A 22,917-nucleotide genomic window follows, 5' to 3' on the forward strand; every position below is an offset into this window, starting at 1 on the left:
TCCCTTCAGACAGATACAATGCAGTGACTTAGCAGAACTCTGTCAGAACTGAAGAAGCTTCTTCTTTCTAAAACCTTTGTCCAGTCGACAGAATTCAATTTTCTTTTGCAGTTGAACTAGCTGTGTTATCTGCTCCTCTCCATGGAATAGATTAATGCTATACTGTGGAACATCTAGTGAAAGCAATAACATGTAGACAAGCAGGTGGCAGAACCCCCCACTAGAAAAGTTTCATAGTTCAGCTTTAAAATGAAATCTGTATGACAGTTTACCCAAAGGAGGTCACCTATATGGTGTCAGTGTATATTTTATTAAATTACACGGAGCAGAGATGGGCCAAGGACTCAAAGGTGAATAATAAATAGTTTTCTAATTCATTTTCCAGACTTTGGAGTACTTTTTCATGTCAAACTTTCACCTTTACGGAAAATATCTGACAAGTGATGCTTTGTTTAGACTGAAATCCTGATAGAAATCTGTAAACGCACAGATGGGGTCTAATGGGGTCTAATGAAATTGTCACAGTTTATAATTACATAATGCCAAAATCCCAGATGGAGGGCAGGGGGTTACTTAAGGGCCTGTACCTGATTTCTTCCCATGTATTTGACCAAAATGTCCTTTGCCCCAGTACAGATATATTGTATAAGCAGCTCTTGAGGTAAAAAAAAAAAAAAAGCCTGGTTTGTACTGTCTGCATCTAATTATAAAGCTTTTTCTTGTCCAGTAGGTGCGCAGTTAGCATGCTAGTTGTTGTAGCATTACCATGATAGCCTCTGAAAGTTGTGAAAAGTGCTTATAAACTCATTGTGGTGAATAATTAGGATGTTCTGAATGCATAAGGTAAGTGAGGAATAACTTTGGACCACCATCACCTTTAATATGACACAAGATATTTATAATGAACCACTTAAGCTTTTCCACTGGTTCACTTGGGAATGGATCAATGTGGGCCACAAGTGTCTCCACTGCCTAAAGGGAACCGTACCGCCCTGTCTGAAGAGGGTACTAGCTCCCAGAGGCGGCCAGCACGGGACGGATCACACAAGAAACAACATGGACAAGCGAGATTGCGGATTCAAGACACAAAACACAAAATTATAATCGCTCACCAAACGCTAACTTGATCTTGTGATAAACCTCTGTATTTCCGGCTTTGGCAACTTTATACGTTGAGCCGATACGTGCCACAAACAAAGCACAAATGCAACACCCATTTCCTGTTTATGGATGCCCAGCACTCACGAATAAAGATTGAACTTGTTATATTTCCGGTGTGTATGGAAACTAACATGAGCCAAACTCACTCCATTACATAAAGAGACACATACATAAAACGCCGCGCAGAGGTGCAGAGAAATTAAATAAATGCTCAAAAAGTTGACGATAAACCGGAAGAAGTTTGTGTTTACGCTAGCTTCAGCCACGTCTCACAACACCACAAACGGCCGTATGAAATCGGTTTTATAATTACTAGTATAATTCAAATACGATTTACGTTTGAGTGACTTCAGTGTCTCACAAAGCGGAGTCCTGCCCCTGGACCCGGAGTCGCGCCCGGAGCATGGAATCGTAACTCGGCCGGAGGGAGCCACATCAAACAGACCCGCTATAAGGCGGCCCCCAAGCGAACCGTCCCAGTGAAAAAGAGGCTTTATTTAGAGAGAGTAAATCCAGAGGAGCTGTCCGTGGTGCTGAAACAGATGCACTAGAACTCTGTGGACTTTTTCAGTGTGTTTCAGTGTGGACAGACGAGGAAATTAGTTATAGGCAGGGGTATACTGGGCTCTCATGGTTCATAGGGTAGTCTACTCACCTCATAACGAGAAGATCACTGGTTCAATTCCCGAATCAGACCAAGTACAGACATATTGGTCGATTATCGGACAGTAAAATGCTTTCAAATTTTACGATTATCATGGAATGTGCTGCTTAAAACAACAATTGACAATGAAACATGGGAGGACATTCTGTTATTGTCATCTAAAATATCAATGTGTAATCGACATAAAGAAATGCAAAACAATATCTTACACAATGTTTACATCTCTCCCTACATATACAGCAAGGACACTCCAGGAATTACTCCAAATAATGTCAAAATGGGTTGGTAATGATGCCCCCTCTGTCCAAATGTGGAAGAATTTAATATCTGAGATGGTGACTTTAAAACGGTTAAGATATTGCCTCAGTGGTAAGTCCAATCTTTTTATGTTCTGGGCTGTCTGAAAATTTTAAGGGTAGTGGTGTAATACTGACAGTAACTGGTGATTGTTTTCCATCTTGTCATAACGGCTGCTGTCAATATGAGTCATTCAATTTTATTATTCATTTGCAGATAATATTCAATGCTGTGTTGTTGTTCTTTGAGATTTTTTTTTTTTTTTTTTTTTAGTTTTATTTGTATAAAGCAAAAAAAAAAAAAAAAATCATTAAAAATAATATAAAATAAAAAAATAAAAAAAAAATGCTGTAAAATTAGATGCAAACAGTACACAGTGCACTTATTTTGACCCAAAGAGCTGCTTATACTATATATGTGTACTGGGGCGAGACAAATGTTCAAATACATGGAAAAATTGGGTACCGGCCCTTTAAAAATAACTGTAAGTTGGAAAAAAATGTACATACAGTTACATTTCTGACAAGTTTTTGGGGAGAACGTTTATGCAGCATTTAAACACAGCAGTGAAAAAGACTATTTGTGATCAGTCACCATAGACACACATGTGAAAATCCCATTAATTGTAAACCTGTCTCTTTCCCTGTTTCCTCTCCAAATGTCTCCTCTTTGGGATTTAAGGCGGAACGATAATTAATTTCATACCCAGTGCCGGGCCTTATCTCCGCTCTCATTATGTACTTTATAATCCTGTATTTGCCAAGCAGAGACCATGAGGCAGTTCAGGAGGTCAAGGGATTTATAAAGACGTAATTGAAATAGATTCTTAGGGCATTAGATAGAAAGTCACTACATTTAATTTTTAAACTTAAGATTTTTCACAAGAACAGTATTAGGATATAGCAGGCTGAGGTAAAGTTGTGAAGTTAAAGATGCAGTATGTAACTTTCGGAGGTGGAATGTTGCCTGCATGATTCCCTGGAAATAGAAAAGTAAAACCATACTGTGGAATATTACACAGCTAAAGAAATATTTAGGCCTGATATACTCGACTTACCTACCGTTCAGTACATGACAGATGGAACAATACTTTTTGGGATTAATATTTATTGTGGGTACTTTCTCCTTGCACTACTGGGAAAATTTTGGTAGGTTTTTTTTTTTTTTTTTTTTTTTTTTTGTACCATGATGAGATTTGAGCTGTAGAGTTTAGAATTATGAACTTCTCATTGTAGATACAAACGCACTATTAAGTGTTACATTCTGTTATTTATTTATTTCAGTTTTGTTTTTTTTCTCAGTATTTTTATTTATTTATTTTTACAATATTGTACATTAAGAATGCCTAATCTATAACTATAGATAATTCTGCTTTATGGTTTGGCTTCAGTATTATCGTTTATTTTTTATATTTACTTCAGCAATATATCACACTTCAAAATTTGTTATTGTGACAGGCCTAAGAACAACATGGAAACAAGCAAGACGAGGCCTTCCTCTAAATAAGAGTCAGGTTTATGGAGCTGCAAGCCCAGGAGGGACATGTGTTTTTCAGAGTTTTTTAGTGCAGTAAACAAAACCAAGAAAAAATAAATAAATAAAAATACATGCTTTTATTTTAGTCTATTTTATTTATTTATTTACATGCTGTGGCTTTATGCTAATGGTATTATGCTTTATTCATTATTCAAGATTTAATAAAATAACTCCTGGACAACTCAACCTTAAAGGTGACTTCTCTATTGGAGGGTCCACCACCTGACTCTATTGCTTTGCCAGGAAGGTCTCACAGTGTGGCATTAAGCTTATTTAGCTTGCATTTATTTCAGTATAGTGGTATTCATTTAAAAAAAAAAAAAAACAACGGAAAAGCATCTGTTCTTACTGTGTGGGCCTCTCCGCAGACCTGACCTGTCTTTTGGCCTTGTGTTGCCACCTGCTCCTGTCCATAGAGAAAAGAAAATGTTCATTCCATACAAAGCAGTAACATCTCCATGGAGACAAGCAGATGGTGAACCTTCCACCAGAAAAGTCACATAGTGCAGCTTTAAAATTATCATTGTTTCCTTTGTCAATGCAGAGGTGGGAAGATTTTGGAGTAATTTCAAAATAAATTGTACTTATTGGGCTATAACACATTTATTTTGATTACAAAGAGCATTCTGTTTTCACACATAACTGCACTGTACATTTACTCAGTTATTCAATGTGTAATATGCCAATAGTCTTATGTTTTATTGTTTCTCATAGATTTTTCACATTTTTGTCATACCTCTTTTTTAAAGCTGAAATCATCATAATCTTAAACTCAACCGTTTCCCTATGCGAAAATGTTCCAATATTTGATTAATGTCTTCAAACCGCCATTATCTGTGGCCAAACCTCCTTGTTAAATTCTAATTTCCTCAGACCTCAGAAGCTCAGCTACGACGGGCCTGGCTAGTACTTAGATGGAAGGCTTAGATGAAAAGGGCTGTATAAGAAAAATGCATTATTATTATTTGAAACAATCATTACCAGCTGAGCGCCCCTTTCATTCACAGCAGAATATTGCCTGTGTAATTGTGGATTTAATAGTAATTACGACTCAAATTAGATGAATTAGATATGTATTTCAGTTTGCCCCAAGATACTTGAGATTCTTTGGCCTTTCAATACCAAAGCTGCGTACCTTTAGGGTCCATACCTGCACCTGCAACATTGTACTCTTTTATTATAACATTTGTCAAACAGCCAATTTAACAAAAGTCATCCTAGCTTTTGTTGAATTTGTCATTATTCTTGCTGCTAGCTTGCGCGCTGGATTAGCTGGATGCTTGCTGTGTGGCAGCAGCTGTCGCAGCCTAAAGTGGGCCACACACACATGTATATTTCATGTTGATGTGGGAGTGTGAAGGATTCTTTATGCAGAGCCACATCTTTAGAGTCTGAGCTGTTCCTCTAATGGGGCAAACTCACACAATTTGTGTTAGAAAGCCAGGCTTTTCTGGATGTGTTTGAGGAAGGCATGTATTTGTCTGGGAGATGAAGGCTTAAAGGAGCTGTATGTAGGAAGCACGCTTTTTGAAAAATGGTAGTGCAATCACAACTGAAGGTGTGTTGTGTGTGTCTTAACCTGAAAATAGAGGGCAGAGGGCACATACAAGTTTTTTGTCATTCTCAGTATATGGGCAGGTTATGCCTCATGTGAAAGCTCAGAACCTTCAGAATTCACTCACTGAGCTGCAGAGGCTGCATTAGCACTAGTTAATGATTGGCTGCAGGTGCTGTGGTTTAGGCAGTGACAATTCAGAGCAAAAAGAGTCCTTTTAAGGTTTAAAACTGTATTTCAGCATTGAAACTGGCAACCCAAGTGAGAGACTCATGTGAGGCTCATTGTACTTTCTGACTGGATAATCATTTTTATGAAAACAAAAACGTTATGACATAAATAAATGGGTTATCATGTCCAATGTTTTTGTAAATCAGAATACATCAGGAGTATTGTTACTGGTCAAAGTTACATGTGAGTTGAACGTGTTTATCACACATCTGGGGACACAGTCATGTTTAAGAAATTTAAAATCAAAATCATGTAAGATTTTGATTCATTTGGTGGGATACTACCTGTGATACATATTAATCATTGTTTTACATCAGTTAAGTGGTAGTTTGTGAAGAAAAGTATATAATAAAAATACAGGACGTAGTGAAAAATTCATTTTGAGAAAACAGACTTTGACAAGACCCTTATTAACCTGTAGATGCAGTCTGATTAAATTAAGTAATAAAACCATATTTAGGTGCAGATTGGACAATGGTCTTGTTTCCAGGTGAAAGCTTATACTGAGAGAGTAATCTGACCAATCACAGTATCACAGTGTAGTAGTACCTTAAGAAATACAACGTTGCAGTCATTTTAGTCATATATTTTTGCAACACTTTAGAATCCAAAGGTGGGCAGTACTCAGTGACATTTACTCAAGTACATTTGCTTGAGTAACTTGTACTTGCAGTTTTCAGACCCTGTACTTTCACTCCTACTTAACATATATACTCGACAGTGTAAAAGTACTCTTACCACTGTAAGTCTAGTAACAAGTGACAAAAGCTTTATGTTCACAATATGAAATGGTTTGAACATTTGTGTTTCTTGCAGCGTTCCTTCAAATGTGATTTAGTTTGTCTCATGTTTGTGGCCATTCATTTGAAAATACCAGATTTTGTGCAATATTTATTGTTTTGTCCTTACTGTCTGACTAACCACACCAGTTTCTCTTGTGGCTAACGTCTCTTTTTCTGTCTCTTTCAGGTAAGCTCCTCTCTTCCTATTGACTGACACGCCCCCTTTCTGATGTGTATCCGGTAAAGTTTATTTTACTCTGAGAATGCAAGAATTTTGGAGCTATTAAACATGATGTAATGTATCTGCATAAAAACATGTTGTTGCTGAATGTTTATTCACACACCTTTATTTGTATGTATTTATTTAACCTTCATTTAACCTGGAGAAAGGCTGTATCCGGTTACATTTATTCAAATACATTAACTTGAGTAACTTCTTAAAATATAATAATGTTTCATAGTAACATTAAATGAGCTGTATGTAGGATTCTGGAGGTTCTGATCTTTCACATGAGGCCTGACCTGTCCATATACTGAGAATGAGAAAAACGTGTATGCGCCTCTGTCTGCAGGTCAAGGTACAGGCTACACAGGTTCAGTTGAGACTGCAGCACCTTTTTAAAACTGTAAGAGTGCAGGCTACATACAGTTCCTTTAAGTGTTGTGTTTTTGTCAGACACTGTTGTGTTAGTAGAAGTAAAAGTCTGTGTTGGTCCAAACCTCCAGAGACAGCACTTTGGTGTGTGCTGCCCTCAGTTCGGGCTGAAAGGCTACAGGGACAATTGGAGCTGAAGTGGCTGCAGGCAAAAGGCTTTAGTGCACTCTTTGTTTCTGTGTCAGCTGATTGAAACTTTCCAGCTCTTGTCTGTTGCTGTAAAATCTGTACTGGCAAGTGAAATGGTTTAAAAGTCCTATATTACGCAAAATTGACTGAAGCCATGTTATAATGTTGTTACCTTTTAAAAAATACCTGGAGTTGTGTTTTGCTTTATTCACTTGTGTTTGAGTAACTCTACATTACTGCGCCGTCTACATCTCTAAAGCTTAAAATGCTCTGCTCCACCTTCTCATGTCATGTGGTGGCAGTTTTCAAGTTAGTATTTACCTTAAATTCAGTAGAGATTGGAAATTCCAGAGCTGAAATTATCTAAATGATTCTAGTCGAGTTTATGGAGTTTAAAAACACAGTGGAGCACTTCCTGTATTATCACATGACATCACAAGGTGGAACACATAATTTTCTGTTTGAGAGAAGAGCTCAGCCTAAATATGCAGGGTTTGTGTTTTAAACATGTGTGAATGAAACAAAACACAACTCCAAGTATGTATTTGAGAAGGAAACAACATTAACTTCGATGTGAAAATAGCGTAATATGGGACCTTTAAATGAGGCTGAAGACTATAGCTGATAGCTGCATATGATCAAAACAAGTGTAGAGATGTATGGTTGTATATATAGTATCATAGAGTTTTCTTGTTCGGTCTCTGCTGTGCTAGAGAAGACCCTGCTTGTGCATGTATATATATAAGATTGGCTTAAAGGGGACATACAAAATCAACTATGTTATAACAGTGTTCACTCATCATTAGTTTACTCAGAGTTGTGTTTAGATTGATTCGTGCATGTCTGAGTGATTCTGTAAAATTCCTTCCTCTTATCACTGGCCACATTCCTGTCTTTAGCTGTAATTCTTTTAAAAATTAAGACTCCAACAGTAAAAAAAATAACAAACTAACAAAAACATGTAAATGAAAATCTATGAATCTATATTGCCACTATGAACAGGAAGTCAATAGTCCTGTGTTAGTGACCCATTTTAGATCAATATTGTGGTTTACTATGAACAAAATGTAACATTGTGATCTACTTAGTTATAGTTTGTAGATGAAAGATGAAGATAGATGAAGATAAGTCGATGAAAAAGCATAATAATGTGTTCTTTAAATGTCCTGTACCTGATTTTTTTCCTTGTATTTAAACAAAATGTGTCTCTACCCAATAAGCAGCTCTTGAGAACAAAATAAGTCAGATGTGTACTGTCTGCATCTAATTATAAAGCATTTTATTTTCCGGTAATCAGGAAGTGCACATTAGCATGCTAGTTATTGTTAGTTGTGAAAAGCACTTATACAATTATTGTGAAATGCATAAGATAAGTGAAGAATAACTCTGGAGCACTGTGAACTGCTCAAAGGTCGTTCTGTTTTTCTGTTTTTAAGACAATAAAAATCAGGGTCAGCACCTTTAAGGAAAAAGAAAACAAACTAACAAAAAAAAAAGAAGTTCCGCTACAATAATGAGTGAGCTTGCCCATTGAAAAAACATATCTGTTTTAAACATATATTTTCCAGTGTATTTTAAATCTATACATTTCCCTGTCCCTGTGACATATGTAAGACCCATATGTTTACACTGTTGCACTGGCTCATAATGAAGCGTGACTTGCATTGATTAGAACATGTCATGTGACTCGTGACTGCTGGAGGATTACCATGGCAACAGGCATGGTCTGTGGCAGCTTGTGTGTTATTGCTAATTAGACGGGCAGCGGTTTCTATTATGGTCTGGCTCTTCTGTCTTTCTCATTAGCCAAAACGTGAAATGTGTTTTGTTTCACCATTGTAATAGTCATAGATTTGTGGTTGGCAAAATGTATAAGGTATATATATATATATATATATATATATATATATATATATATATATATATATATATATATATATATATATATATATATACTCATTTTGTGATCGATTTTGTGCTTAGATAAATTTGGTAGTGGCATCATGAGCGTAGTAATGACATGCAAAATTGACTTTTAGGGCCTGTACCAATTTTTCCATATATTTGATTAAAATTATCTTCACCCAGTACAGATATGTAAGTGTTAGATGTAAGATGTGTAAGCAGCACTTAAAGCCAAAATAAGTCTGTTGTGTACTGTCTGCATCTAATTGCAAAGCACTTACGTGTTTGATAATCAGTAAGTAAGCGGTTAACTTGCTTCACCTTGACAGCAAAACTCTGCTTTAGCTTCTGAAAGTTGAAGACTGACTCATGCATTCTAAATATCATTGGTCCTGTAATGATACACAAGTGCCCAATACAGAGACTCCAAATTCAATCTTCTATCTTACTTCTAATTATAAAGCACTTATTTGCAAACCAGGAAGTACTCTGGGGTGGTGTTGGCACGCTATTTGTTTTTAAAACTTCTTTGTCTAAATGTGTAAACCATGCACTGTCCTTCTTTCTCCCCCTCATCAAAAACATACCAGGGGTTGTATTTTATTTACTTATACTTTACTTATTTAATTTATCCATTAATCCAAAATCCGTTTGCACATTGCCATCTACTGGTATTATGGGGAATTCCTATTCAATTAACACCCAATAGCTAAGGTTAGCAGCTTTAGCTAACAGAAGCATACAGCTACAATGAATGTGATTTGACAGCAGAAATACTCAGTTTTGCAGAAGACCTTCAGATGTTTATCTATGATGTCATAAAACTGGGAATTTCAAAATGACATGTTTTTGGGGGGCTTAGAAGGAGCAAACATACTGAACAAGGATTCATCAAACAACCGTTAATAAAGCAAAATACAACTCAATGTCACTTTAACATATGTGTCCTTTAAGCTAACAGTAGAACAATTACAACTGGACATTTTCTGGCTCTTTGGAGTGTTTTTGTTTTTTTTTTAATTTATTTATTTATTTATTTTTAGCTTTATTTTCACTTCCAATCAAATGACAATAAAAAGTCTGTTCACTGAATCAATATATGCATATTAACGGTGTGTATTTGTCTACTGCACCGCCAAAATATTGTTGTTTCTGCATGTTGATTGTCTCGCCTAGGGCCCCCAAGTTGCTAACTCCGCCACTGCCTGGTTATTCCCCACTGTCAGGTCAAATCCACTCTCACCTTTACAATGATGGAGACTGCTCTAAGAGCTCTGTAGCTTTGTTACCATAGAAACCAGAGTCAAAAGGATGAAACAGGAGCCAACAGACACAGCAGTGCAGGAACAAATAACTCCGCTCCAAAACCTTGTATCCAACTGAGACACTGGCATTGGTCATCAAAATGTTCAACTACTTCTGTGACTTATCTTTGGTTTATCATTTACAGGACTTATCTCAAAGGTGCACTCTGTAACTTTTCTGGAGTGTTCGCCACATGCCTGTCTTTGTGCTTTGCCAGCTATGTTCCACAGTATGACATTAAATGTATTATTTAATTACGTGTGTGTTTATTGCTAAAATGAATATTGGCCACACTTGCTTCTCTTTACGGAGATGGATACATTTCTATATTAGGGGTAGAAAAAAATGTGTTTTTTAATGTCACGATAACACATTCTGAAGTGCAGTATATGAAGTATGAAGAAATATAGGTGATGATAATTTTGAAACTAATTTATACCACTGAGACAATAACTCTAAAGAAGGAATAAATAACTACTCTAAATATATAATATGGTTAAAAAACACAAACTGCAATAAATAAATAGCATAATGAAACACTTCTGTAGTTGTTATGTATAATGACTCATATAAGTTATTTATTCAGACCTGCAGCTCAAATCTATTCGTAGAACAGGAAAAATAACAAAAGTTTCCCAGTAGTACTAAGAAAAAGTCTTTTTTTTTTTTTTCCACTGTGAGTAGGGTCGCCTCTCCACAGATCTAAGCTGTAATTTGGCTTGGCGATGCCACCTGCTTTATTTGTTTGATGCTATACTGTGGAACATTCCAACCCAAACAATAAAATATCCATGGAAACAAGTTGCAGACCCTCAGGTTACATAGTGCACCTTTCAGAATGTCCAACTTTCTGTTGGTTTAATCAATAATTTTGTTGATCCTTGCTTGGTGACAGCTGTTGTGATTTTGGGCTTTGGGACATTCAGGACAGGACATTCTTGTGAGGACGATAAAGTCAAGTTTCTACTGTCACTGTTTTAAAGTCCATCTGTCATTATCAGACATGTTCTAAGCATTTCTGCCAAATGTTTGTGTTTGCATGTCAGCGCATGTTCTTCATTACCTAATTTTATCTTTTTCCCCTCTGCCATTTCCCTCTGCTGCCAGTAGAAGGAAAGCTGCACCAGGCCCCAGTCTGGGGAGCGCTGAAGATGAGAAATGTGTGGTTCTAATCATAGTCACTATTGTAAGTTGTAAAACATTAAATGCCAAGGCAAAGGTACTCAAGAGCATGTTTAAAGACCAATACAAGGAGTCCCTCCCCACTACAACTAATATAAAGATACACACCTTAATCCTTTCACACTTCTGTCAAATGCAAGAAATCTGTCAAATCTGGCGAGATTATTCTCAACGTACGGACACAGTCTCACAGTGGCAATTTGATCTCCTGCCACATCATGAGAATGTGCTACCAAGCAGTACTAAAATGGTTTATTTAAAGTCTATTCTTTGTGGCTGTTCTTATTTTCAATTCACTTGTATCTTAATAAACAAGTCAACCAATTTTTTATTCTCCCATCCCCAGTGCAGAGTGGGATAAAACACTTTCTATTTCCAGTCTAATGACAGTCATATTGAGCAGCTCTGTGAGGCAGTGCAGAGGATCAGACATTTTTCATTGACAAAAGTATATTCTGTTTATCTGCGGCTCTTTAAACAGGATTTAAAACAAATCAAATGAAGGATTTGTCCAAAACAGCATCTGGAGAGAAGCTTTTTATGGTTCTGGTGGCTCTAATTTGAAAATGAAATTTCTCTTTTAGCTGCTTTCTGTCCTCTCCAGTCTGCTGAGACTCACTGCTCACTTCCTCACATCAGAGGGAATTATTTGTTTCATGCCTGTAAAATTGACAATTGAAATTAAATGGTAAAGTGGGCAGGTGACAATTGTGTAAGAAAATGCTAAAATAATTATGGTGAAGCTAATATATAACACTAAACACGCTAACGGAAGCTATATGTGTATCCACTGCTTATACTTACATAGGCTACCATTTTTGTGTAAAGTAAGCAGTTTAAAGTTCAATTTTCATAGCGAGATAATACATTTCAGTCGCAGAGCTGGGATGCCACTCTCTAGGGTGTTAAGTCTGCCCACCAACTGGGACTTAGCTGGTTCAAACTTGTCTGTTGGTAGCTTGAATTCCAGCAAGGACCAGTGCAAACAGTTGTTGTGTCCTTGGATTTATACCAAAAAGTGCCAGTATAGTTACAATTCTGCTGCCATGACATCACAATATTACCTTACTACAAAATACCCAATATACTGTAATACTTAGACTAGACAGTACATGTAGGACAGGGACAGATGGGTGCAAACTTGAGATTGTAGTGTGTCTTTGAATCTGTTTAATAAAGTGAGTGCGCTGGGCCCTGATTGAAACATAAAGCAGGAAAGTGGTCGCTTCATCCCGGCACAATGCTCAATCTCCGGGACTATTTTCCTCTTGGGAAACGGACGGATGCCAAAGTGTCTATTATTCCCAAGCAATCAGGCTTCTCCAAAGTGCTGACATAAGGTGAAATTACCTCCTGTTCTCTGCATCACTCCACTCTTGTTTGGGACAGCGCTGGAATCCTGCCAGCAATGCCAAATGGACGACACTGGAGCTGTTTGAAAGGCTTTGTGGGTGCTTTTAGTATTTTGTCAGATTTCATTAGAGAAAGTGCAAATGTGCGGTGTGATGCTGTGGTTTGCAACATTTTTCATCTCACATTCTGATTACCCTCTAGAAGTGTTGTCAAAAGTATTAAAAATCAGATATTAATCGATACTAAAACGGAGTATCGGAGCTAGATATCGATCGATACTATAAAAGTCACACACGCAGGACAGAAATGAACCTTTCCTGAATAGCTTTAGAATAATGATCTTGAGCTGTATCGGAACAAGTATAAGATGCATAGACTAGTACACGCCCATGGACCACTATGGAACCTACCGAGGGATTACACAGATATAAGGCCACATGGGAATATAAAAGAAAGTACTGTGATGTAATGTGATCACCGTGGTATTGGAATTAGTATCGAGTCTATTCCTTGGTATCAAAACCTTCTTGTGTCAGTGTTTCTTGACAAGTCTGATAAATAGTGTAGAGAAGGTTTCAATGGTAGTCATTTGGACGCAGTTTTTGCAATCAAGACATTCTGGCTCCAATCCAGAAGCCATTTTCAATTTCATCATCAAATTTGACCATCAAGTTGAAATGGCTTTTGGATGGGAGCCGAAATGTCTAATTGCAAAAACAGTGTCCAGATGACTACTGTTGAAACCTTCTGTGCGTTGAAACACTCCAGCATAAATGAGGGATTACACTGTAGCTGACAGTATATTGCCAAGTTTGACTATAATATTGTTTTACTAACACCGACTTTCTTATCCGTGCAGTTTAGTGAAAATATTCCTTCCGTAGCACACATGTATTGTATAAGCAGCTCTTGGGTCAAAATAAGTCTGCTGTATATTGTCTGCATCTAATTATAAAGCACTTTATCGTCAGTGGAATCAGGAAGTGCATTGTTAGCATGCTAGTTGTTGTTAGCTATACTGTGATGGCAAAAGTCTGCACTGAGAGTTGTGAAAAGCACTTATAAACTCATTGCAGTGGATAAGTAGGATCCTAGGAGTCCGTTTGGAAACTGAACAGTTTTTTTTTTAAAGACAACAGTAATTAGGTACAGCCAGTGTCAGGATGTAAAATAAAGTACTGCAAATAGTATTTTATAATCAATTACTCAATTCCACATTTCTTTTATATCATCCCAAGTACCCCTAAGCGCTCGCAGACCTCTAGAGGTCCCCACACAGATTCCAAGATTCAAGATTTTATTGCCGTTGTCATATAATTCAACAAAATTGCGTTTAGAACATCATACTGCACAGAGCTCATCCAATAACCCAATAAATAAAGAGCCCCCGTGTAAACATTAGCACATCAATGACATTCAGTGCAGCACGTGTGTAATAAACGGTAATAAACACCTAACTATTGCTTGTGGATAAAGTGAATGATGCCACTGAAAATGTAATAAGATTATTTTCGTCAACAGAACAGAGTGTTTTATTGAAGTTGCTAGAATATTATTAGACTCTGTGGTGTTGAAATAGCTTTGTGCTGATGGTGGAAGTGCAGCGTCCCTCCTCAGGCTGTGGGTTCTTTCATAGATCTGGAGTGAGCCTGGTCCACCTGTCAAACTGTCATGTGCCACACACCAGACTAACGCTGTTCACACATGTGGACATGATGAGGGGAGTGCAGAAGGCATAGTCCACTTTTTTTTTTCTTTTCTTAACTGCAATATTGATCGAAACAACATAAAAAAAGACATATTATGCTTTTTTCCTCGCACTTAGCTTTAAACTGCAACATCAGTAGATCCCCATTTTACATTTTATCTATTGTAAAATGCCATATTGATCTAAAATGTCTTAAGACTCTTTCATATTTCATCAGAAGAGCTGCCAAACCACTCTCTCCCACTTTCCCAAACTGTTGCTGTGTTGTTGCTATGGAGATTTTTAAAAACTGTATATTCATCACGTTCAACACAATGGCTGAAATTGAACTTATTGACCACAATTTCACAAAAGTGTTATTAGTGTTAAACCACAGCCACTTTGAAAATCCAACCAATCACAGTGCAGTTATTCGACCGCCCTGAAGAACAAAGTGTCAAAAAGAGGCTGCAAGAGCAAAGTCAACATTTCGGAAAATAATTACATGTAAGTTCCGGGTGAAGATGAATTCTCGTGACTTTTTGTAAGTTCACAAACCCTAACCCTCTGGATGAAGCGTTTGCATGTGATACGTCCCGCACCACTGGACCTTTGAACAAACCAGCAGATACATATTACTTCAGACTATTTGCAGATGTGTTTGGTTTTGTCTCAACTGGATTTAACTAAAGCTGTTGTGACGTTTCCATCGATCAACATGAAATATTTTTTGAACACTCTGATCATTGGTTCTGATTGCTTTCGGCAGTTATCAGTTATCCCAGACTGATGTGTAAAACTCATTTCAGAGGCATGAGACAGGTTACATGTGTGTTTGGAGCCATGTTACATTTGCATAACGTTACCTGATCAATAGACATCCCCTCAAACTATGCCTTGTTTATAGTTATATATTATTAGCTATGTTTTACATTTCGAGCTTTTGAGTAGTTGTTGATTGCGGTTACACATTGACAAGTACTGTTTTCTCTTGAGTAATACTCTTACTCCCTTGAACGTATCCAGCCCCATTGACCTTGTAGAAGTTCCATTGTTGAGGAACTCTTAATGATGTGGGCTATTCCCGCTGGCTCCCTCTGTCAGTGGGTTTTGTCTCTGCGCTCTGCACCATTTCTTTCATTATTGACTCTCTCTTTTCTCTTCACTTGTGTTTGGCCCCTGTTGTCTCTGGGCCTCTGTCTTGTCCAGTGTTTTCCTTGTATTTATCCACTTTCTGACACGTCTCCTCCCTCATATAGATCTGCTGTCTGTCTGCTGTCAGTGCATTATGGTGGTGTGTTAGCCTGTCTGCATGGGGCTTCATTAGTCTGGACTCACTGTGCTAATAACATTCCTTTATTGGACAGAAGTTGGTTGGTGCAACACTATATCTTGTATTGATCTGGCTTTATTAAAGACAGGAGTATTACTTGCTAACACATTACATATTTAGATAGCCATGCTACCTTTTACTGTTTTGAAAATGCTATATTCACTGAAAAAAAATAATGGAACTACTTCACATTACATCAGGATTGTGAAGTTATAGTGTATTGTTTTGTGTCATGTTTTTGTATATTCATGGAAAATTGTCATGTGGGAGCATGGGTGATGGCTTGCATCTTGAGTATTGGACAGAATCTTACAGCTAAAACCATAAGGAGGGTTTAAAGATTGCAAGATTACTCAAACATGTGTGGATTATGTTTAAAACTTCAGGCATGTTTTTGATGAAGGAACAATGTTATAACATGGTAGAATGCTCCAAAAAGTAGATTTTGCATAATACTCTTAAAGTTTTAAAGTGCATATATCAGAATTTCATATTTTTCTATTGATTAGTTAGTTTGGTGGGAAAGTACCTGTGCTAAATATTCATTATTCTTTTACATCACTCAAGAGGCAGTTTGTGGAGAAAATAAGAAAAGTAGAAAAGCACAAAAATACTGGAAGTAGTGGAGGAAAAACCTCTATTTTTGTCATCAACACAGAAAATTCCATCCAAATTTATAAACAGAGAACACATTTTTCTGGTATTTTAAACCTTCACTTAAAAATATAGTGGTGTTGTCTTTTATTTTTATTAGTCTAACCATAACTTGTGCAATTTATGCAAGTTTTGACCCTTGTTAACATCATGGTTGTGAGGTAACAGTTATGGAATTACCTCTATGTCATAGTCGCTACTTGTGTCCAACCAGCAGGGGTCAGTAGAGTAGCCAAAAATTAAAGTAAGCGTAACGTTGCTTCAAAGTAATATTGTTCAAATAGAAGTACAAAGTAGTGGTCCAAGAAATGACTTAAGAGTAAAAACGTATTTGGGAGAACTACTACTCAAATAAAAAGGAACTGTTGGGACGTAACATCTGATTCATTTATAATTTAAAGTTAATGCAATTTGGAGGACTAAGCACAAATTCTGGTATTTTCAGATGCACAAAACCAGTGAAAATATGAAATTACATCTGTAAGAGCAGCGCAAAATGCACAAATGTTCAGATCATCATCATATCATATTCATATTGTTTATATTCATATTACTCAAGTAAACGTATGCTTCAAGGAAAGAACTCTGAGAAGTACAGTTTCTTTGAAAAGTAACTCAAGTAAATATAACAGAGTTAATTCAACAACAATCCACCTCTGCCAACCAAGAAATGAAATTATTAATGAATTGGTTTTGTTTTTGTTTTGTTTTTTTCTAAAATCTTAAATAAAATATTGTTAACTATGATTTAGTGAAATGAGCAGTATATGAGCTTTAAACCCACCATACAAAATTGATGATTGTTGTTGTTGAGTCATACTGTGTTTTCCCAGTGTAAGTGAAGTGCACAGTGAAGCCTGCGGCATGATAGCAACAGCAGCGATGCATTTGCTGACACTCGGGTTTTTGTTTGCAATGTTTAATGACGCCTAATCAATTATAAACAGCATGATTGCATTGGTTTTGCAGACTCAGAAATAAGTTTTATATAGCTGCAGCACATACAGGGAAGTGAAAAAGTAAAATAAACAGTCACATAATCACAATTATATGAAAGGAGCTGTATGTAGTAGGGTTGTCAAAAGTATCAAAAATCAGATACTAATTGATACTAAAACTAGTATTGAAACTAGATACTTATGTGAGCAGGTATCAATACTAAAAAAGTCACACTCGCAAGACAGAAAATGTACCTTTCCTGAGGAGCTTTAGAAACATCATAGTTTTGATGCCTTAAGTGAGAATCTACAATGTAAATAATCATGGAAATAAAGGAAAAACATAAGTGCGTTCAAACTTTTGTGTGGTAGTGTGATTCAACATAGCAAGACAGGATGAAAACCCCCCCCAAAAAAACCAAAAAAAACATCTAACATCAAAAATTTTCATGAACAACATATATCCATTTATGTTTTGTGGCTGGGCGATATATATATTTGTAATTAGTGCAGAATTTAAGGCATGACAATGTATTATATTAAATACTGGATCTGATTACAGCGCAATAAAAACACAACCCTATAGTCAGATTTTTATTTATTTATTTTCGTGACGCATGTGTAATGAATTAGCTCATTGGTCACTTATTATTTACAAACGAAAGAACATGTCTCTCACCTCAGATTAACCGAGTTTTGTGCTTCGCTCATTGATTCTGGAGAAATGTGCAATGTTTTTCAGTCCCCTGTGATATTTTTTCCTCCCCTTTTCTCTTCATTTGCAGCCATATTTGTTTTCCGTTCACGCATGTCCCTGATTGGCTAATCCACCTGTCAATCTCACCCACCTGAACTGACCAGACTCACATATTTGTATTAGAGAAGTGTGTATTCTGGACCCTAGGCTACAAAATGGAACACAATGCAATTTCTCTGCTAGATTTATTGCAGGTCGTTATCGCACTGTCACTAGTTAGGTCTTGGGCCAGTGTGAACAGTAACATTCTGGACCACAGTAAACAGCCGGATCGAGAGTGCTTGAAACATAAGTAAAAAGGCTTGGAATTCGGAGGAAAAAGTGCTTGGATCACGTATATATGTATGAATGGGAACTGGAGCTGCTGTTTGACACATTCATCTGATGAAGCCATTTGGATCAGTTTAAGCTGCCTCTCTGTGCAGCTGAGCCTAGGTCTGTCAGTCTGTCTCCTCCGCCACCAGCGCGTAGAGTCCTCACAGTGTGATTAGCCACAGGTGAAAGAAAAGACCACCGTGTATAGGGGAAAGGAGCGTGTGTGTGTGTGTGTGTGCGCATATTTGTCTGCTTGAAACACATTGTCATAGAAATAAGTTTGACGATCAGCTTATTGGACTGTCATGTGGCTCGTGGTGTTTGGGGTGAATGATAAGATGTGTAAGTGAACAAGACCCACCCAAAAGTAAAGGAAACAGAACTAAATCTAGTGCGCACTGGGGTCGGTCCACCGAGCGCACTGACATGTGTGAAAACGACCTAAGATTGATTTATTTTCTTATCTTTTTCCAACTTGAGATGTCACATTTTGGAGAATTGTAAGATTATAACATTCAGAAGTTGAATACACCACTTTGAGTTTTTGGTGCATCATCTTGAAATTGTTTATTGACCGTCTCCCTTGTCTTTTTTAGTGCACTTGTTAGTTAATTTCATTTCAAGCTGATTTGATTACAGCTAACGCAATTTTCTCTTTGCCGATTAACAACACAAAAACAGTCCATGCTGAGAGCCTTTTCCTGGATGGATTCTCAATGTTCTTGTCAAATCATTGTTCTACTTGAAAGATTTTTTTATTTATTAATTTGACAGTTTTATTATGCAGGGTTAACAAAAAAAAAAAAACAGAAAAAACAACATCAACGTGGAGACCCTGGTTAGCTGGACGATTTCTCCTTAACAATCTAACGAATAAGGATATGTGCTGTAAATCAATATTCCAGTAACATTTCAGCCGATATCGATACAGATTTGTCAGTATCAGTATCAGCCAATAGCAATATTTGAAAGCGATATTCAGTAGCAATATTTGATACTGATGTTCTGTACAGATATTCATACCAATATTTCATAGTGTGCTAATGGGTCGAAATGGAAATAGAAGAGCGTTGTATGGCTGTATGTTTAACCAATGGCTTTAGATAAATACGTTATTATTTTTACAAAAGTGAAAAGTTAAATTGTGATCTTAACTTCATTTGTAGGTTTGCTATGGATTTTAAAAGCTAAATATTGACAAGTATTGGTTATTGGCGACTGGAATCTCAAAGATCCCAATAACACATCCGAAGAAGCCGATATGTACTTGTATGCCCGCTGCATGTGACAGCGCAGTCCAATTTACATTAGGAGCAGACTAGGAGAGGCGTTCAACTGCACAAGGTAAGAAACAGTCAGGAAAATATTACACATATGTTTTGAACGTGTACAAGACTCACTCAGATCAGCGACGATGACACAAACAACAGCCCTCCACTGCAGACTAGCACGTCCTGTTTTGTGTTGGTCCACTATGTTAAAGTGAAAGTAAAAACTACCAGAGCTTTGATGTGTTGTATCGCTGCTGTGGAGAGGATAGAACTTGTGAGTAATGCAGTCCCTAGCGTGTCTGAAAATCAAATGTTCAATGTAAATGAGATGTTGCTTATTTATTTCTGACATTTTTGGTTATGTATGATAGCTGTTTTTATTAGCATTTCTAGCTGCTAGTTTTAATGCAAATGCTATTGTGATCTTTGACCTGCTGTAGACTGAAAAGAGAAGAGATTATTTGAATTTGGTTGTGTAGCACACTCTGACTTTTTTTTTTTTTTTTTTTTTTTGACTAGTTTTATTTGGAAATCATGTATTTACCTATGTGAAAACTGTTACTTCCAGGCCCTGTACCTTATTATTATTATATTTTTTTTTCCCCCCTTGTAGAGTACAATCTTTTTTGCTTCATCTGGTAAACACAGCAATTTGAATAATCTCTATCTTCCACAAGCCTGTGCTCAGTCCCAAAAATAGAAATCGCAGAGTGAATAAATAAATCAAATGAAAATGTGTGGAAAAAATGCTAGCTCTTTTCTTGTTTTCTTCTCAATTCATTCCATTATGGTGACCAATCAATAGTAAATTCTGTCTCTTTTAACAAATTTGAACCTGCTGTGTCACCATAACTTATTTTGCACTTCCCAGACTAATCTCTGCTTCAAACTTGAAAATAGCTTCATTTGAGTCCTTTTACATCGAATGCAGAAGTGTCTAGAACCAGACCGTAAGTGTGTCAAACCTCTGTCCTAAGTTGGAACGGTCTAACCACAGCCACAAATTTTTTGCACGTGTCTCTCAAATACAATAGACATCTTCTCTCAAAAGTTCTCATATGAATCAGAACAAAAAATATAAGTTATTTTAGTTGAGATAGATAAGAGTGACAATTTTATTCTGCAGAAATCTCGCTAACTCTCGTCTTTAGACCCACATCTATTTTGCTTTTTAACGCTGTCTGAGATGTGTGGTCCTTTTTTTTAAAAATTTCAATTTATTTTACTTATTTATTGCTATTTTATATTTTTTGCTTTGATTTAATTTGATGCTGGTTTTGTTGTTTTAGGACGAGTATGATCTTTTTTTTGCTTTTGTTGTCATCTTTTTATGGGTTCTATGCAGGACTTTTGGAAACTGTTTTGTTCTAAAATGTCCTATATAAAAATTGTGGATTTGAATAAGTTTTGACATGAGCGGGCCATGTGTTTCTGTGTTTCTGGTTAATCTATTTATCAATCATGTCCTCTGGAAAATACAGAGTATGGTTCCAGACCCACTTGCAGGCCTGACATGAGCTTGTTCAATATATGAAAGCTGCACAACTTTTTTCGTGCGTGCATTTTCTTTGCACTTCTGAGAAATGTTTTGTTATTTTTTGGCTGTATGACAAGATTTAAGCCATAAAAAGCTGAATAACTTCTATGACTCACTACAGATGTAAACTAAGTACCAAAGTGTTTTATTTATTGCAGCTCATTTATAACAATATTGTACATTTAGAATAGGTTTTGTATAAATCTGCTCATGGGTTATTGTGTCAGTGGCATAAATTAGTTTCAATATCATCATTTATCGTTAAAACTTTTGTCAAACGTGTGTTTCTAGCTGGACAGGCAATAAATGAGATGAGACTCCTTTCTCACTTATTCTTGTTTTTGTCTTTTAATTTTTTATCAGTGAATTCTATGGTGGTGAAAATCTGAACCTGCTCTAACACCATAGGCCATTTTGTACTTCCTAGGCCTTCCCAAGTTTATCTCCATGGGGAAGTGAGCAGCCTTCATTACAGAGTCATTAGCGCAGTGTGTGTTAGCAAGAACATGTTGGTTGTGTGTTTGGTGATGGATGGTGCTCCTGTCTGTCTCTCCCCATCTGCCCCTCTCTCCTCCTCACATCATTTTACACCGTGACAGCTCAAACCATTTGGCCTTTAGTGTCTGCAAATGGAGACTAGTCAAGTACAAACTGGGATGTCAGGAGTCCAAACAAAAGAAAGTGGTGCAATATTGTCTAGATATGTGTTTTTTGACTGAACTTTGTCTATTAAAAACGTCCTGTAGCCAATTTTACCCATGGATTTGAGCACAATCCGCTTGCCCCCGTCGTATAAGCAACTCTTCAAGGCAAAACATGTCTACTGTGTGCTGTCTACATCTAATTAGAGTGTTTCATTGTCCGATAATCAGGCATGTTATCATGTTAGTTGTTGTTAGCTTTGCACTGAAAAACTCCGTTCTGGTCTCAAACTCATCGCAGTGAGTCATTAGAATGCTCAGAATGCATAATCTAAATGATGGATAATTTTGAACCACTGCAAACCACTTAAAGGTCCCATATTACACTATTTTCTGATCTGTTATAATGTTGTTTCCTCATCAAAAACACAACTGGAGTTATGTTTTGTTTCACTCACACAACACACAAACCCTGAGAGGTAAAAAAAAAAAAAAAAAAAAAAGTAGTTGTTCATGTAGAAGGTGGAACAGAGCATTTTGAGCTTTGGGGATGTTGACAGACTAATAATAAAAGGATTACTCAAACATGTGCAACAACAACATTATAGCATGGCTCAAAATATAGTCTTTAAACCTTTTAGACCTTTAAAATGAAGTAGTTCTGTGTTTCATATTTTTAAAGATGGTAAAAATCAGTAAATATATGTACTGGGGCCAAGGCATTTTTCCCTCAAATACTTGGCACATGTACTTGTACTCAAAATACTTCAGTTTACTTGCAGTTATAATTTTGGTCTACAGTAAGTCTAATCAAAAACTAGACATTAGTAATGATCAGTGGTGAAACATAAGTAAAGTACAAATACTTTACTTATCATTTACATACCATTTTTACTTAAGTGAATTTTAAAATGATACTTTTTTACTTTTACTTCACTACATTTGGTATCTGTACTTTCCACTCCACTATATTTTTGAACAAGACTGCAAAGTATTAAAAGTACTGAAAGGATTTTTAATTATTGTTTG

The 22,917-nt window shown here is 36.6% G+C and overlaps 1 protein-coding gene across 2 annotated transcripts in view; it reads left to right on the forward strand.

Annotated features, from left to right (window-relative positions):
* Positions 1–22,917, forward strand: part of cadm1a (cell adhesion molecule 1a) — a 183,604-nt gene that overhangs the window by 100,073 nt on the left and 60,614 nt on the right. The window lies entirely within an intron of this gene.

The sequence above is a fragment of the Periophthalmus magnuspinnatus genome, chromosome 14 (genome assembly GCF_009829125.3).
Source record: "Periophthalmus magnuspinnatus isolate fPerMag1 chromosome 14, fPerMag1.2.pri, whole genome shotgun sequence".
In the NCBI taxonomy this organism is placed as follows: Eukaryota; Metazoa; Chordata; class Actinopteri; order Gobiiformes; family Gobiidae; genus Periophthalmus; species Periophthalmus magnuspinnatus.